A 15996-nucleotide genomic window follows, 5' to 3' on the forward strand; every position below is an offset into this window, starting at 1 on the left:
CTAAGAGACAAAGTCCAGTCCCTTTATAATCATAACAATCCACTGAGGCCCTGAGCATCTGTCCCAAAAGGGACAAAACTCACTAGAGTCCTCCTTGCCCGCTTTAACCTCTCGGGAGTCATGGCCTCTTCACGTGTCTGACAAACCTCTCCCTCAGAAAAGTGCACAGAGGCACTGAAGTTAGACTTGTTTCTGAGACTCCTTTACCTGCTATAGCCCCATCCCAACCACCAAATCCCAGACACAATTGCCAGATCACTTGGATAGGGGGTGTGGCTTTACCAGGATGTTTTCCCTGTTGAAGCAGCTGCCTTCTGCAAACTGTCCTCCAGGGTTTATTGGCCCAAGAGACAAAACCTGAGGGCATGGCCAGGCTGCCCTGCCCTGCACCTTGGCGGGAGCTTATTCTTCAGGTTCTGCGCCTGCCTCCATTCAAAACCTTGGCCCTGGAGGTGCATGCTGGGAGAGAAAACCGCCAGGCTGGGGCTTCTCTAAGAGGCGCAGCTTAGTTTGGCCTGAGGATAACAGGGAAAAGCAGTGCAGGGAACTGGCCAGTTATGATCAGGAATCCTGTACACCGTGGGAAGGGACAGGGCATCAGCAGGTTTTTGGTTTTTGTGGTTTCTAATAGATTTTGTCCAGGCACAAACCCTTTCCAAGCCCTGGACTGCCCAAAGGCGGAATGAGACAAAGCCATGCCCCCTTCCCAATAGGGTGCTCCCCACTCTCAGCCCTGCTCAGGAAGAGGGAACCGGCCTACTGCGGCGGGGTCAGGGTTGTCCAAACTCAACCGGGGGATCCAGAACCCCTATCTGGGTGGAGTCATTACTCAAAGGGAGCTCTCTTCTACGACTCAACTAGCCCTAAGTGGCCCTAAATGTTCCCTCCCAGGTGCGAGTTTCTTTCTGTGAGTGTTTGTGTGCCCACTGAACGTCTGTCTGTGTCTCCTGGTTCCCGGGCCAAGGAGTAGGCAGCACCCCCTTCCTCTCTCTCCCCACTCCGGCCAGGAGACGCGGTGGCGCCGGCCTGCAAATGGAGGAGTCTGTCTCCCCGCGTGAGGGTAGGAGAACCGCCCCCAGGCGAGGAAGTCCAACCGGTTGGGCGGGCTAAGCCTCGCCCTCCAGCGAAATGGAAAAACCCTTGTGTGAGTTCTAGGGACTGATTTTTACAGAGCCCTCTCCTGACCCGGACTAGTCCCATTCCTCCCACTGAGTTTCTCAGAGCCCCGATGGGGTCGAGTTCCTCGCGCTGTGCAGCGGCGAAACTGACTCCTAGGTTGAGCAACTAGCCCGGGGTCACACAACTGGGGAGTGGCCGAGCCAGGATTTTAACACGAGTCGTCCGGCCTGCAAAAGCCAGATTCTCTCTGCTGTTAGCGCTGCGCGCCCAGGGCCGAGGATTCCGTTCCCTAACAGCGCAGACAGAGAACCGAGGTGCCTGGGCTGTGACTGAAAGACGCAGGCAGGGGCCACCCTTCTCAGGTGGATGGTGCCTGCGCCTGCGGCCCCTGCGGCAGCTGAGCGTCGGCCGGAGCCGCTGGGGCTGTTACCGTAAGTCTCAGAGGAGCGGGGCGCAAAGGGTGGGGAAAGGTGGCTAAAAAAACGGGAAGAGCCGGAGGGCGCCGCGGCGTGGAGGGACTGCGTTCCAGGCTCAGAAGCCGGGTCTTGAGTGAGGGACGTGCGCACGCGCCCGCGGCAGTGAGTTTCGGAGGGTGGGGTACCGGCTATGAGGAGCTCGTAGTGAAGGGAGAGCAGGACGGATGTCGGCCCAGAAAACAGGGTATCACCCGCCCAGTTGGGCTCCGGACGAATCCCAATCCCTTCCGCTCCCCTACAAGGCCATGCCAGGCGCGGTCTGGAGCCCTCTGAGAGCCCCTTTCTGGCCTCAAAGTGGGTCGACGGCCCAGTCCAGTCCCAGCGGCCCCTTTCTGCGCCCTCCTCCCCTCCTTCCCTTTGCTGCAACGGTGACAAAGCGCAGCTCCCGAATTGCTGTCTTGGTGCGCCCCCCACTGCCGACCGCCAGAGGCGGAAGTTGCGGTGAGTCCCAGCATCCTCGCTGACTGGGATCCCTCGACTCTGCCCGGGGGCAACAGCCCAAACCCTCCATCCTCCTCCCCCAGGGCAGCCTAACGTCGCCCTAAGCGCCGGCCTTCTGAGCTGGACCCCGGGAAGGATGGGTGGCAGTTCAGCCTAGGCCCCTAGGGACAGGTCATCTACACTGCCCAGGTGAAAAGTTGGAGGTAGCAAGCTCTCTTAATACGCTACCCTGCTTCCTCCCTTGAGGTGGGGAGTGGAATCCCGCCCTCAACCTGTTGAGGCCTGTAGAAGGCAGGTCCTGTGAGTGGGGATGCCTTACACATTCCCGTGGTCAGCCATTATGATTAATGACGCCCCAATACATCGACTCTGTTTGTCGTGGGCACGAAACCCAGGCTCTGAGGAGCCCCTTGAACAATTCTATCAAAGAGCTGCCCTTAAACGCTTCTGTTTTGAGCCTCACTTAGTTCTGAGGCCCATTGATAAACTACACAGCAAATTTTCCCGTTCCCTTCGGTCGTGTTTCTTGAAGTGTGGTCCCTGTATCACCTGGGAATTTGTTAGAAATGTAAATTCTCAAGTCCCGCTTTAGTCTTATTGAATTAGAAACTCTGGAGGGGGAACCAGCAATGTGTTTCCGCAGGCCCTCATTGTGATTTTGGTGTACACTCCAGTTAAAGAACTGCTGCCCTGTGGATTGCGTCTTCCTAGTTTCTAAGTTCCCATATTCTCCAGTACGCCTGGAATGTTCGTTTGCCTCTGCACCGAACTTTATGCCTCTGTTTATTCATTCTTGTTCTATTTTATCCCCTCCATGTATTTCTTTGTGCACTAGCTTATTACCTAATGATGTCATTATCACTTAATGATGTCATCATCTAATTTAGCACCTCCCTCATCTTCTCATTCATCCACTGCCTAAGCACATGCCTCACTTGGTGGCAGATTCAGAAACTGCTCTGTGACGGCAGCAGCTGGAATAGAATGGCAAACCTGCCCTACTCAGAGATTCTCTCACAAAAGGGAGTCAGAGGCCCTGACATGTCATTGGTTCGATGGCCACAGAGTGGAGAAGAGGAGCCCTCCATGTCTGGGTGTGCATCCTTCTAGAGGACAGATAAAATGGAAAGATGGGCCTTGGGAGCAACTGGGAATGAGGAAATTGAGGCACAGAAATAGATTTTCTCTGGGCTCCCTCAAAGACAATGGGCAAGGACCCAAGGGACCCAGCACCAGCTTGAAATACACAAGTATTTTTCTTTGTGGATTTCTCAAGATGGTGATTTAGACATTTGTTGGTAGCTGGTTGGAAGCAAGCAGCCAAAAAGGCCTGAGACTCATAGCTATAGATACAGATGTTTTCGCATTCAGTCACACTTTCCTAGTATCAGACATATTTTGGGATCCTATTTAGGAAGATAAATTTATAGCTAATGTTACAAGTTAGGCAGCATGAGGCCAAGGTGCTACCAAAAATACCCAGTAAAGGTAGCTATAAATATCTTCTGGGAATGGAGTGCTATTCTAAATGCTTTACCTGCTTTATGTCATTTAATCCTTATAGCTCCATGAGGTAAGATAGAGAAACCAAGTCAAAGATGGGTTAAATGCTTACTCAAGATCACATGGCCTGTTAGTGGCAGAAGTGATATTTGAATCCCAGTAGTGTGAAGCCAGAGGCCAGGCTCCTGCTCCCAGGATTCAGCCTCCTCCTGTGGAAGCTAGCAGGTCATGACCTGTAATCTCAAAGGATTGATTTAATTTCCCAATGTGGGAACTAGTCACAACCCTAGAATAATACTGTTCTATTTAACAGGAACTTCATTAGGCATTACTATCAGTAGTATTAATAATAATTAACAGTTGGTCTTTTCCTATTCAGGTAACATTTTCACACCCACTATCCCATTTGATAAAATAGTCACATGTAATAGGAAGAACAGCTATTCATATAATCCCCATTTTACAGATGAAGAAACCGTGACCCAGAGAGGTTAAGTGCCTCCCCCCAGATCACTCAGCTAACAAATGACAAAGCAAGGAACACTGTTACTCCTTTTGACATCTTTGTCTTTGTTTCTCATTTTTTCTTTCATTTCACTTCAGACCCACGTTCTTGTATCATCATCTGAACCCTTGACATTGTCTCCATTAGTTTCTGCTGCTCCAAAGGACGTCCCTGCCCAGCATTTGGTTTGCTCCTCTTACAGTCCCTGATGAGGTCGAAATGGCCAGAGTTGTTCTTTCCAGTTTCCAGTTGAAGAAGCCAAGATTTGGAGAGTTCAGAGGACTTGACCAAGGTCACAGAGCCACGATAAGGATCAAAGTCTCAGACCCTTCATGGGCAAGAGTGAATTTTGTAGAGAATCCTGCAGAATGAATGAATCATGCTTACTCCCTGTCCCATCCTTAAAGCCTGGCAGTGCTGACAAAGGAAAGACTGACAGTTGTGGGAAAAGTACCAACAATTTATAAGTATTCAAAACATAATGTGCTATTAATGCAACTTTTTATTATAATGGACTTACAGTCATTTCATAACTTCCACTATTGGCAATATGTCAATTTTGGAATGTTTTCCTAATTATTCCAGAGTCAGCCTTACTGTTCTTGGAAAGAACAGAAGAACAGAAGAGGAAAGAAAGGTCACTGTTTTAAAAATAGGCCTGGAAAGGGCCAAAGGAACCCTGATCCAGAATGTAACTCTGCCTTGGTCTTTGGCCCTAAGGAAGGGGTTTGTACTTTTATAAGTGACAACAGCGAAGCCATGATTTTAATTTAATTTAAGTTTTTAAGACTTTATTTATTTATTTGACAGAGAGAGAGAGATCACAAGTAGGTGGAGAGGGAGGCAGAGACAGAGGAAGCAGGCTTCCTGCTGAGCAGAGAGCCCGATGTGGGGCTCAATCCCAGGACCCTGAGATCATGACCTGAGCTGAAGGCAGAGGTTTAACCCCCTGAGCCACCCAGGTGCCCCATGATTTTAATTTTTTTTTTTAAGATTTTATTTATTTATTTTTCAGAGAGAGAGAGAGAGCACAGGCAGACAGCGTGGCAGGCAGAGTCAGAGGAAGAAGCAGGCTCCCTGCGGAGCAAGGAGCCCGATGTGGGACTCGATCCCAGGATGCTGGGATCATGACCTGAGCCAAAGGCAGCTGCTTAACCAACTGAGCCACACAGGCGTCCCTGATTTTAATTTTAAATATGGCCCATCAGCACCTGAAGGCCAGATCACCTGCAAAAATGGATCAGATTTCTTTCTATTCCTTCCTTCCATCATAGTCCTCATTTTTTCCCAGTATAGGCAGTGGAAAAAGGAAAAGCTCCTGTGCTCGGGCTCTAAGGGAAGAACATGATAGGCACACTTTTGCTCGTATCTCAGGACAATGTTCAGAAAGGAGCACGGAGTTCCTCACTTTATAGGTAAGGAAACGGAGGCATAAGGAGGTTAAGCAACTGAGGTCACACAGATAGTGAATGAGAGCCAAAGGAAAACCTGGGCTTGTAAATATGCAGTTTAACTTCCGGTAGCTATAAACCCGCTTTCCTATGGATGTAGATTCTGAGATCTTCTGACTCAGCAGGAAGGAGCATCCAGGAACTGGTCTGCAGTGCTGTGAGGCCTGGAGTTTGAGTCCAGGAGGGAGAGAAACAGATACCAGGGACCTTTGGGAAGATACAGGATAATCTGCAGCTGCCATGAAAACAGAATTGATGGTGGAGGAGTGCTCTCAGATGCGCCCAGCCAAGATTTCTTATACTTCAGGGAGTTGGTAACAAGTTAAGAGCATGCACTTGGAAGCCAGACAGACCTGAGCTTGGACCCCAATTCTGGCAGTTACTAGCAGAACTTGAGCAGACCAAAGGTGCAAGATGTCGGATCTGAGATACAGCTCCCTGCCTCTTGGAGCTGTTCTGAAGATTTAATGAGATATGCAGTGAAAAAGGCCTAGCACATGAGCCACCTGGGTGGCTCAGTCAGTTAAGCGTCTGCTTTTGGCTCAGGTCGTGATCCCTGGGTCCTAGGATAGAGCCCCACATCAGGCTCCCTGCTCAGCAAGGAGTCTGCTTCTCCCTCTGCCTGCTGCTCCCTTACTTGCCCTCTCTCTCTGTCTTTCTCTCTCTGTCGAATAAATAAATAAAATCTTATTTTATTTATTTATTTATTTAGTTAGTTAGTTAGTTAATTTTTTTTTTTTAAGAAAAAGGCCTAGCCCAGTGCCTGGCCTATGGTGAGTATTCAGTGAATGCAAATTCCCTCTTGTCCCACTGTGGCAATGCCCCTACTTCACCTAATGTGTCTGTGATTCGCCTTCCTCAATATTGTACCCTTGGTCAGTGAGAATCAGCAGTGAATGTAAAGTGAGGGGGAGTGGTGTCCAGGGAACCCATAATGTGTTTAAGCTCCCTCCCTATGTGGTGACTAACATTTCCCAGGAATAAATAACTACGTAGCACTAGTGCATTTGCTGGAGTTCAACAAATACAGAGATGGTAGGTGCACAATGAAATAAAGAATTACCTGGCTGGCGTCTTAGCAGTGCTATCATAAATGGCATCCAGGATCCTTGGTCCTTCCTATCACTCCATTCACTAGGATCTAGGCTAGTGAGAAGAAAATCAAGACCTGCCTAGTGTGCTAATGGAACTTTTCCCTTTATGGTAGTTGTAAGGCATAGCCAGATGATCCGTAAATAGTAAAAAGTGTAGTGGCAATTTAGTGTAATAGTTAAGTGCACAGACTCATATTAGATTGCTTGGGTTCTCATTCCAGCTCTGCCATTCACTAGCTGGGTGATGTTGGCTAAGTTGCTAAACTCCTGTAAGCCTGTTTCCTCATCTGGAAAATAGGGCCGTGGGATAACAAAACAAGATAGTACATATAAAGCACTTTAAAGAGTATCTAGGGGCGCCTGGGTGGCTCAGTGGGTTAAGCCTCTGCCTTCAGCTCAGGTCATGATTTCAGGGTCCTGGGATTGAGCCCCACATTGGGCTCTCTGCTCAGCAGGAAGCCTGTTTCCTCCTCTCTCTCTGCCTGCCTCTCTGCCTGCTTGTGCTCTCTCTCTCTCTCTCTGTCAAATAAGTAAGTAAAATCTTTAAAAATAAAAAAATAAAAATAAAGAGTATCCAGCATATACAAACCCTCAGAGAGTGTTAGCTATTATGACTGTGGTGTGTTACTTCCCTGAATGCGAGCCTGAGGGAGCTCAGTGAGTTCGTGGAATGAAAGGAAGATGAATGAAGCTAGAACCCCATGCTTCGAGCAAATATACCAGTGGTTGCAACCTATATTCGGGGTTTCCGTATTGGCTCCACCACTAGTGGGCTTGGATAGTTTACGCCCATGTACGATGGGTGTGAATACCAGCTGCCTTACTTTCTTTACGTAGTTATTGCCCCAAATAGAGACCTATTGCCTGTCATTTTAGCCTTTAATCTTTGAACTCATAAAGGTTTTCTTCTGCTCATTAAGGAGTACGCCCTCTGGGAGGAGCCACATGGTAAGCCATTACCTGCTCGGTCCCTAGCGACACATCAACACTTTACCAGTATCATAGGAATGGGGGAGAGGAAGGTGGGAGACAGGATTGAGGAGATGAGGAGAGCAGGAGATGAGAAGCCTTCCAAGACTTCTCGCTTCCTTCACACGCTTTACTGAGGAGTCTCCTGCCCAGGGCCTCACAGTAATGTCACTGGCTTAATGCCGCGACTATTGGAAACTGCCAAATGAGAATGATTCCTGACAATCTCTTTTCTATTTTGAGGGAAGAGAGGAAGTGTTGGGGATGTGAGACTTTCTTTGGCATCTATGGGACATGGATAATAGAAGCAGTGAGAGGAGGACGCCATGTTGGGCAGTTTTTCATGGAACTTTGGGAGATGGAAGGAATATATTACAAAGATTTCTCCTTTCTCCAGTGAGCTGACTTAAAGGTACAGCACACTGGGAAAGCAAAATTCCCGTCAATCCTTCCCACCAGCTTCTACTCCCGGTTTCTTGTCCCTAGGCCCAGCAGAAGATTCTGCTGTTCCTAATCTTCCTGGTGAAAGTCCCAGAAACCCCTGAAGGACACTTTGGTTTGGCTGAATCAAAATAATATGTACTGCCATCCTACTGTGTGCCCTGCACTGTGCTAGTCACCGGCTAACGGAGTTTTCAGAAACAGCTATCTCCCCTCCCTTCGCAATGAAAGAGCATCCAAACTTCAGCTGTCCCAGTGGCTTTCAAGTCTAAAGACCACGGTCCTCTGCCTCTCTTTCAGCTTGGTGTAGCCTTAGGGCTAAATTCAGCAGACCGAATATCAGCAGGAATGTCATAGGGCAGCTCCCAGGCATCTTCCTTAAAAAACAGAAATCTATAAGCCCATTGCGCAGTTTTTATTGTTCCTCTGTCCTGCTGCCTGGGGCCTGTGTCCTGACATGCTGGACCTACGTATGGCAGAGCAACAGGGTGGACATCATGGAGCACGCGAAAAGGACTGCGGGCCTACAAGAGAATGGGAATTGTAGGATTCAAGTTTTCCAGATTAAAAAGATCAAAGAGGGGCACTTGCCTTCAGCATAGGTCATGATCCCGGGGATAGGATCAAGCCCTAGTGGGAAGCCTGCTTCTCCCTATGCCCCCACAACCACTGCCCCTCCCCCCGGGGTTTATCTCAAATAAATAAATAACTAATCTTTAAAAAGATCAACAAAGAGGAGGGAAAGAAAAAGAGGCCTATAGGAAAATGTAAATTTCTATATTTTTTTTGGTGGTGATAAAGTGGTGTGGGGGCGGGGTGGTATTTTCCACTGACAAACTATATAGCCACTCTGTAGAACTTCGGTCTGTACTAAACTTTTTTCCAGGCAGGCCAAAGAGAAAGTTACTAAAGCACAACCGATGAAATAATTATTCTTATGTATACATTATACCACTTTAAAACATTATTTTGGTGCACTGGGTGGCTCAGTCCATTAAGCATCTGCCTTCAGCTCAGGTCATGATCTCAGGGTCCTGGGATCAAGCCCTGCTTTGGGCTCCCTGCTCAGGGGGGAATCTGCTTCTCCCTTTCTCTCTGCCCCTCCCCCCTGCTTGTGCTTTCCCTCTCTCTCCCTCCGTCTCAAAGAAATTAAAAAAAAAAAATCTTTAAAAAAAATTATTTTCCCTGCACAGTGATAACATCTAAGTGAAGAAGGCAGCTGAGAAGTTTCTCTGCAGACAGAATGAAAATGAACAAGCCTTTCTCAGAAGACCAATTCAGAAAAACAGCCAACTCTTCTGTTTCTATTCTGTTCTCAATTTGCTGTGAGACTTTAAGTGAGCTATTAAACATCTTGGACCTTATTAAAATGGGGTGGTAATTTCATATAGAGTGGGTATTGTTAAGCCTCCTTGTTTTTAAATCCAATCTGAGCGCCACCGCCCCCCCACACACATACACAAATGTAGCTTTTGTAAGCAGTCCACTGACTGCTAGGGAGGTAAGAGGATCTGTCTGAAGAACTAATGCAGTTATAGATAGATATTCCATATGCTAACTTAACATAAATGCTTCAAACTTTTATTCCCTTGATGGAGAAACATCAGGGTCTCTGGCCTGTTTTACATGCTTTAGCCCTGGGTGGGAAATGCCCGTAAGTAAAATAAGAAGCCATTTCAGAAGTATTTCCCCTTTCCCACACCACTTATTATCTCTAACAACTCATTTTCCATCCACCGTGTTTCCCTGTACAGATTTTATGATAGGGAGTCTCCACCACTGGGGTCTCTGAGAGTCTAGCCAATTCTTTCTGGCTCCCCAGTGAAAAAATGGAGGACAAAACTCAGAATTACGACAGAGCTGGTCATGGGATATAGCCATTATTTTTCTGGCTTCCATCTACCCTGCAGGTGGCAAGTTTGAAGGTTTGGGAAATTCCCTGATGGCGAGATGCACCAATTTCCGATGGGATCACACTAGCACATTCAAGTATAATTGCTCCAGTACTGGCCAGGTCTATTTTCAGGCTGTGTGTAAGGATGGCAAACAGCTGCCCACAGGTCTATAAAGCTTCTTACACAAGAACCCAGCCCCTGAAAGCTGAAAGTAAAGACACATGACAACCCTATGGATTCTCTCCATTCTATAGCTGTAGATGGAGGCAAGGGAAGTTTGGCTGGGCTGACCAATGACTACGAGGTCGAAAGCCCTAGAGTCCAAGTCAGAGTCCTGTGCAACATCTTTGGCCAATGGCTGTGCTGTACTGAGGCCCCAGGCAGCCTAGAAATTTGGCCAGTGGTCAGAAAAGTGGGCTCTAGACCGTATTTTGCCATTGCCTGCTCTGGGTGACCTTGGACAAGTCACTTCACTCTTTGGTGAATACAGTACCAATCCCAACTCTGCTACACACTCAGAGAACTTACTTAAGCCAATTCGCAGCATGGAGTACCCCAGGAAGCCAAAAGGATTTGTTTTCTAGCATGCCCCCATTGTGTCATCCTATGACTCCAGCCCGGACTCATACTAATGCTGTGGGGGCAGTCTGGTAGTAGCAATGAGAGAGACCACCTTGTTCATGTTAGGAAATGAAGAAGACGGGATGGCAGATTCTCAGCTCCCAGACCTGATTGTGTTGCCAGATATATTTCACTGTCAACTGTTTTTACAGGTTGGCGACTGTTTTGAATTGTTACAAAATTCTGTATTGGCCAATGACTCTAGGCCAGAAATGGCCTTCTAGGCCCATTGTAGAGTTTTCTCCAGTCCACCGACCCAAGAAGAGTTGGACTGGGTGGGGACCTGGCAGGAAGAGTGACAGATGCAGTAATCCCTACAGGGAGAACACAGATAATTCAGGCCAAGGGTGGGCGGGCTGGTCCGAGCTCCAAAGCGCTACAGCTTCAACCCCAACCTCCAGTTTCCCCCGCACACCCGGAACGGTCCAGTTCAGCCTGGGTCTATTTTCCTCTACCCACAGGTGGGACCTCTTCTCCACGCAAGGGTTGCCCTACCGGTCGCAGACAGAAAAGGAATGTTGCAGGCAGGAACCGAATCGTCCGGGGCGCTCAGGCCTCGGCCGTGGGTCCCCAGCCTCCTGGGTGCGGCCAAACCCGAGACGCGCGGGGATGCTCATTGCAAACACCGCTGCGGGTAGGTGAGGCGGGGCGCGGCGCCAGAGAACCCGGCGGCCCCGGCGGCCTCGGCAGTTCCGGCCTTGCTCGCTGCCAAGCCCGGGGAGAAACCCCAGGGCGCGCGGCCGCGGGGCGGCGGGGAGGGCAACTCGCGTCGCGGGCGTGGCGGCGACAGGGCCTGGAGCCTGCGCTGCAGCCGGAGAATGCCCTGAAACGACCGGTACGTATTTGCTGGGAGGAAATTCGATCCTCGAGCCCTTTCCTGCCTGAGCTTAAAAATGGATTCTCCATCTGCTTCGAAAGCCTCGGGCTCTGGACAGCCGTATCCTGGCCCCTGTGAGTTGTGCGGAGTCCTGCAGACAGACCCCCAACACCCGGAGGCCCTTGCTCCACCCACCCCTCTGCTCTGACACCCACTGGCGCTCCCCGATGTTGGTGTTCTTTCAAAGCCCGGTCACAAAAAAAAAAAAAAAAAATCCCGGTCACCTATTTCAGCCAAGCCTAAAGGAGATGATGCGCTGTCAAGTTCAAAGAAAAAAGCCCATTTTCTATGTATTTTAATCTGTCCAAAAGAACTCTGAAGACGGATAACATACAAGGACACTATTACCCTCACGCTATCTGTGAAATGTAAAACAAAACAAAACAACCAAAAAACAAAAACAAAAAAACACCTCACACAAACACAAAAAACGAAAAACAACAACAGATAAAACCTCTTGGAAGCAATTTTGATATTTTTGAACTTACAGTTGTTATTTCGTTTATCCTCAGAATCTCACTTTCTTTGGGAAATTTTCCTACACAATGTATTCAAAAATATTTTCTATGTCATTTTAGTGATAATGAAAAAGTGGAGATAACCCAACTGTTCATCAATGTATAAATAATATAGCTGAAAAATAATGAGTACACATATCAAGAAATACTGTATATAAAAGATTTGTGTTCACAGGCAGACAAATCTAAGCTTATGTTAAATGGAAAAAAGTGAGTTATAAAAGACAGTAGATATGGTAAGATCCCCTATTCGTTAAAATGCAGAAAGAAATTGTAAGTAAATGTCCACAATGCACTCGGATATGATTAGTGACTTTTTATTTCATGGGTGATTATATAGAAAATATATGTATATTTTGTATGTGCATACATCTGGAGAAATATATACCTAACTGTTGCATTGTTTATCTTTGGGGTGACCTGAGAGAAGGGAATGTGGAGCATTAACTTCCCACACTCTATATTTCTTTTTTTTTTTTTTAAGATTTATTTATTTATTTGACAGACAGAGATCACAAGTACATAGAGAGGCAGGCAGAGAAAGAGGAGGAAGCCGGTTCCCTGCGGAGCAGAGATTCCCAATGTGGGGCTCCATCCCAGGACCCTGGGTTCACCACCGGAGCAGAAGGCAGAGGCTTTAACCCACTGAGCCACCCAGGCGCCCCCACACTCTATATTTCTCCAAAGTTTGATTTCTTTAAAATAAGCATGCATTAATTTTGTATTTCCCACATACCAAAAACAAGAAAGATTTTTAAAAATCACACCCCTCCATTCCCAAGACTTATCAGATTGTTATCACTTGTCCAGTTCTTTCTGATCTTTCCATTATTATGTTAACTTTGCCTCCAACCTCCTCTCGTCCCTGTGCAGTATCCAAGAAACTCAAATTCCTTTCATTTCAACTTACAAATTGCCTGTTTCATTTGTGCAAATAGTTTTTTAGATCCTTTAAATTAAAAAAATGAAAAAAGTGAGAATATTACTTCCCCTTTACCTATTCATACTACTCAAACAGAAAGATTAGGTGCAGTATTGTTTTGTCTTATTTTATTTTATTTTTTGGCCCTTGAAAGCATTGCAGTTTTTAATCCATTACTTCTCAAGTTCTGTGTGGATGTGGCACATATTCTCTCCCAGGGCAGCCAACCATGAGAGATCTTTAAGACACAGTGTTTGTTTCTATTTAATCCAGAAAGGCAGAAAGGTGTTATACTCTGTGGAGGAAATACCATTGAAAAGTTGAACAGGGTTTCCAGGAACTGAAGTTGGAGTGGAAAAGGCACTCTTGGCTAAAGGAAGGACATTGTGAAAGAGACTAGAGGGGAATGTGACTTGGACCATGGGCTGTGATTCTGGGATTGTTTAAATTTGTCTGAATATTGTCTCAGAAACATGAGCTCAATTCATACTATAGGAAATAAGCATGGCCACACTTCAAACATGCAGAAATGAAGGGCTTGTCTGGCATTTTAAGATATTCATATAGAAAAATGGCACCCAGCAGCAATAAACTGAGTGGGTCCACTCCTGTCAACATGTCTAATACGGTTCTTACTTACACATAAAACAACATCATATTTCCTTATGCAAAGCCTTGGAATATTCCAGGATCACACACATAACTCAGTTTTTGCTCAGACCCCTGGGGTCCCTCTCTTCCTTTTTATTTGTTTGTTTATTTATTTGACAGAGACCAAGAGAGCCCAGAGAGGGAACACAAGCAGCGGGAGGGGGGAGAGGGAGAAGCAGGCTTCCCACTGAGCAGGAAGCTCATTGCTGGGCTCAATCCCAGGACCCTGGGATCATGACATAAACTGAAGGCAGACACTTAACCAACTGAGCCACCCAGGCACCCCAAGATGTTATGCAATTTAAGCAAGATGATGAATACAAGGCTTTTAGAACATTAAGCCTCTTAGTATATTAGACCTAAAGTTTATAATATAAAGCTTCTTATTTATTTATTTTAAAGATTTATTTATTTGAGAGCGAGAGAGAGAGAAAGAGTGCATGAGCAGGGGGAGGGGCAGAGGGAGAGAGAGACTCTCAAGCAGACTCCCCACTGAGCAAGGAGCCAAGCTCTGCTTGATCTCAGGATTCTGAGATCAGGACTTGAGCCAAAACCAAGAGTCCAATACTCAACCAACTCAGCCACCCAGGTGCCCCTATTTATTTATTTTTATTTTAAGTAGGCTCCATGCTGGACATGGGGCTTGAACTCAGGATCCAGAGATCAAGACTCACATGTTCTACTGACTAAGCCAGCCAGGGGCCCCAAGAATATAAAGTGTTTTAGAATACTAAAAGTTGAATCACAGCCACAATTACTGCTTATTCTTGAACTGTTCTTGAGGGTTCTTGAACCCTCCTTAAGACTGCTATCTCTACATTCTCTAAATTGTCTTAGTTCCATCCCTTATTTAATGGAGATTCTAACAGTGGGCCCTCCCCTGCACTCTGCCTTCTCTCTCCTATCCAATGGGAGGCAAACCACCATACCATAGTCTAAAGAAAACCTCATTAAAAACGTGGAGTCTGGGGGGCCCAGGTGGCTCAGTCCTTAAATGTCTGCCTTGGGCTCAGGTCATGATCCCAAGATCCTGGCATCCAGCCCTGCATCAGGCTCTCTGCTCCATGGGAAGCCTAGTTCTCCCTCTCCCACTCCCCCTGTTTGTTTTCCCCCTCTCTCTGAGTCTCTGTCAAATAAATAAATAAAATCTTAAAAAAAAAATAGAAGAGCTCATTAAAATTTTTAAAAAATAAAAAATAAAATAAAAAAAGAAAGAAAACCCGGAGTCTGTTCTTCCTCTTCTTCTGTGATAGCTTCTGAGTTTTTAAAACAACTTTATCCACATATATTTTATTTATCATAAAATTCATTTATTTCAGATGTACGATTCAATGATTTTTAGTTACTTGAGCAAGTAGTGCAAACATCAAAATAAATCAGTTTTAAAAAATATATATGGAAGGGGCGCATGGGTGGCTCAGTGGGTTAAAGCCTCTGCTTTCGGCTCAGGTCATGATCCCGGTGTCCTGGGATCGAGCCCCACATCACATCGGGCTCTCTGCTCAGCAGGGAGCCTGCTTTCCTTCCTCTCTCTGCCTGCCTCTCTGCCTACTTGTGATCTCTGTCTGTGAAATAAATTTAAAAATATATATATGGAATACTTTATGAATTTGCATAACATCCTTCAGCAGGAGCCATGCTAACCTTGCTAACCTCTGTATCATTCCAATTTTAAAAGATTTGTGAGCACAGAATAAATTAGTTTTAGATCCTTTTCAGCCCCTCTTCTTACCGTAGGATCCTTTATGCCCTCTTGCAGTTAATCTCCCCTTCCCACCTCTGGCAAACACTAATCTACTTTCTGTTGTGATATATTTGCCTTCTCTGGACATTTTAGATACATGGAATCATACAGGAGGTGTTGTCCTCTGTCTAATGTCTTTCACTTAACTGGATTTTTTAGATTTATCCATGATACAACACATGTTAGTAGTTCAGCACTTTGTGTTTTATCACCTGTCAGATCACAGTGATTTCTGCCATGTCTGTAAGAATCAATTTTGATAATACACAGTGGAAGTTAACTATTATTTCACCTACCATGCTCTAAGCACTGGCTGAGTGCTTTATTTGCATCATAGAACTTAAACTTCCCAACAGCCTATCTGTTAACCCTATGAGCCATTTAGGTAGATTCTATTATATACATTTTTGAGTTGAGGACACTTAAGTTTAGAAATGTGAACAGACTTGCCCAAGGTCACAAAGCAAGTAAGTGGCAGAGGGGGGCTCAAGTCTAAGTCTGTGTGACTCTAGCGCCAGAGTCATCTTGGAATTACAAGGGATCTTTGTATTCCATATGCTTCCATCATCACCAAAACAAAACCCAGGAGCGTATTCATAGTAGTAAGTCCACCAAACAGATGGAGAAATGGTCAGTGCTTTGTCAGCTATAAATCCCCACTTGTGTGTAAGGAATTTTTATTTCATCATTTTTCTCCATATTTGATGCTACTCTTGTTCTGGGGACTTCTTTTTTTTTTTTTAAGATTTTATATATTTATTTGACAGAA

At 46.2% G+C, this 15996-nt stretch overlaps 1 non-coding gene across 1 annotated transcript; it reads right to left on the reverse strand.

The window, feature by feature from the left end:
- Positions 1-15069: 15069 nt before the first annotated feature.
- On the reverse strand, positions 15070-15177 carry LOC116569751. The gene has a single exon (XR_004277178.1). It is a non-coding gene; the product is annotated as a U6 spliceosomal RNA (small nuclear RNA).
- Between the last annotated feature and the right edge of the window lie 819 nt (positions 15178-15996).

Source organism: Mustela erminea, chromosome 11 (assembly GCF_009829155.1).
Source record: "Mustela erminea isolate mMusErm1 chromosome 11, mMusErm1.Pri, whole genome shotgun sequence".
In the NCBI taxonomy this organism is placed as follows: domain Eukaryota; kingdom Metazoa; phylum Chordata; class Mammalia; order Carnivora; family Mustelidae; genus Mustela; species Mustela erminea.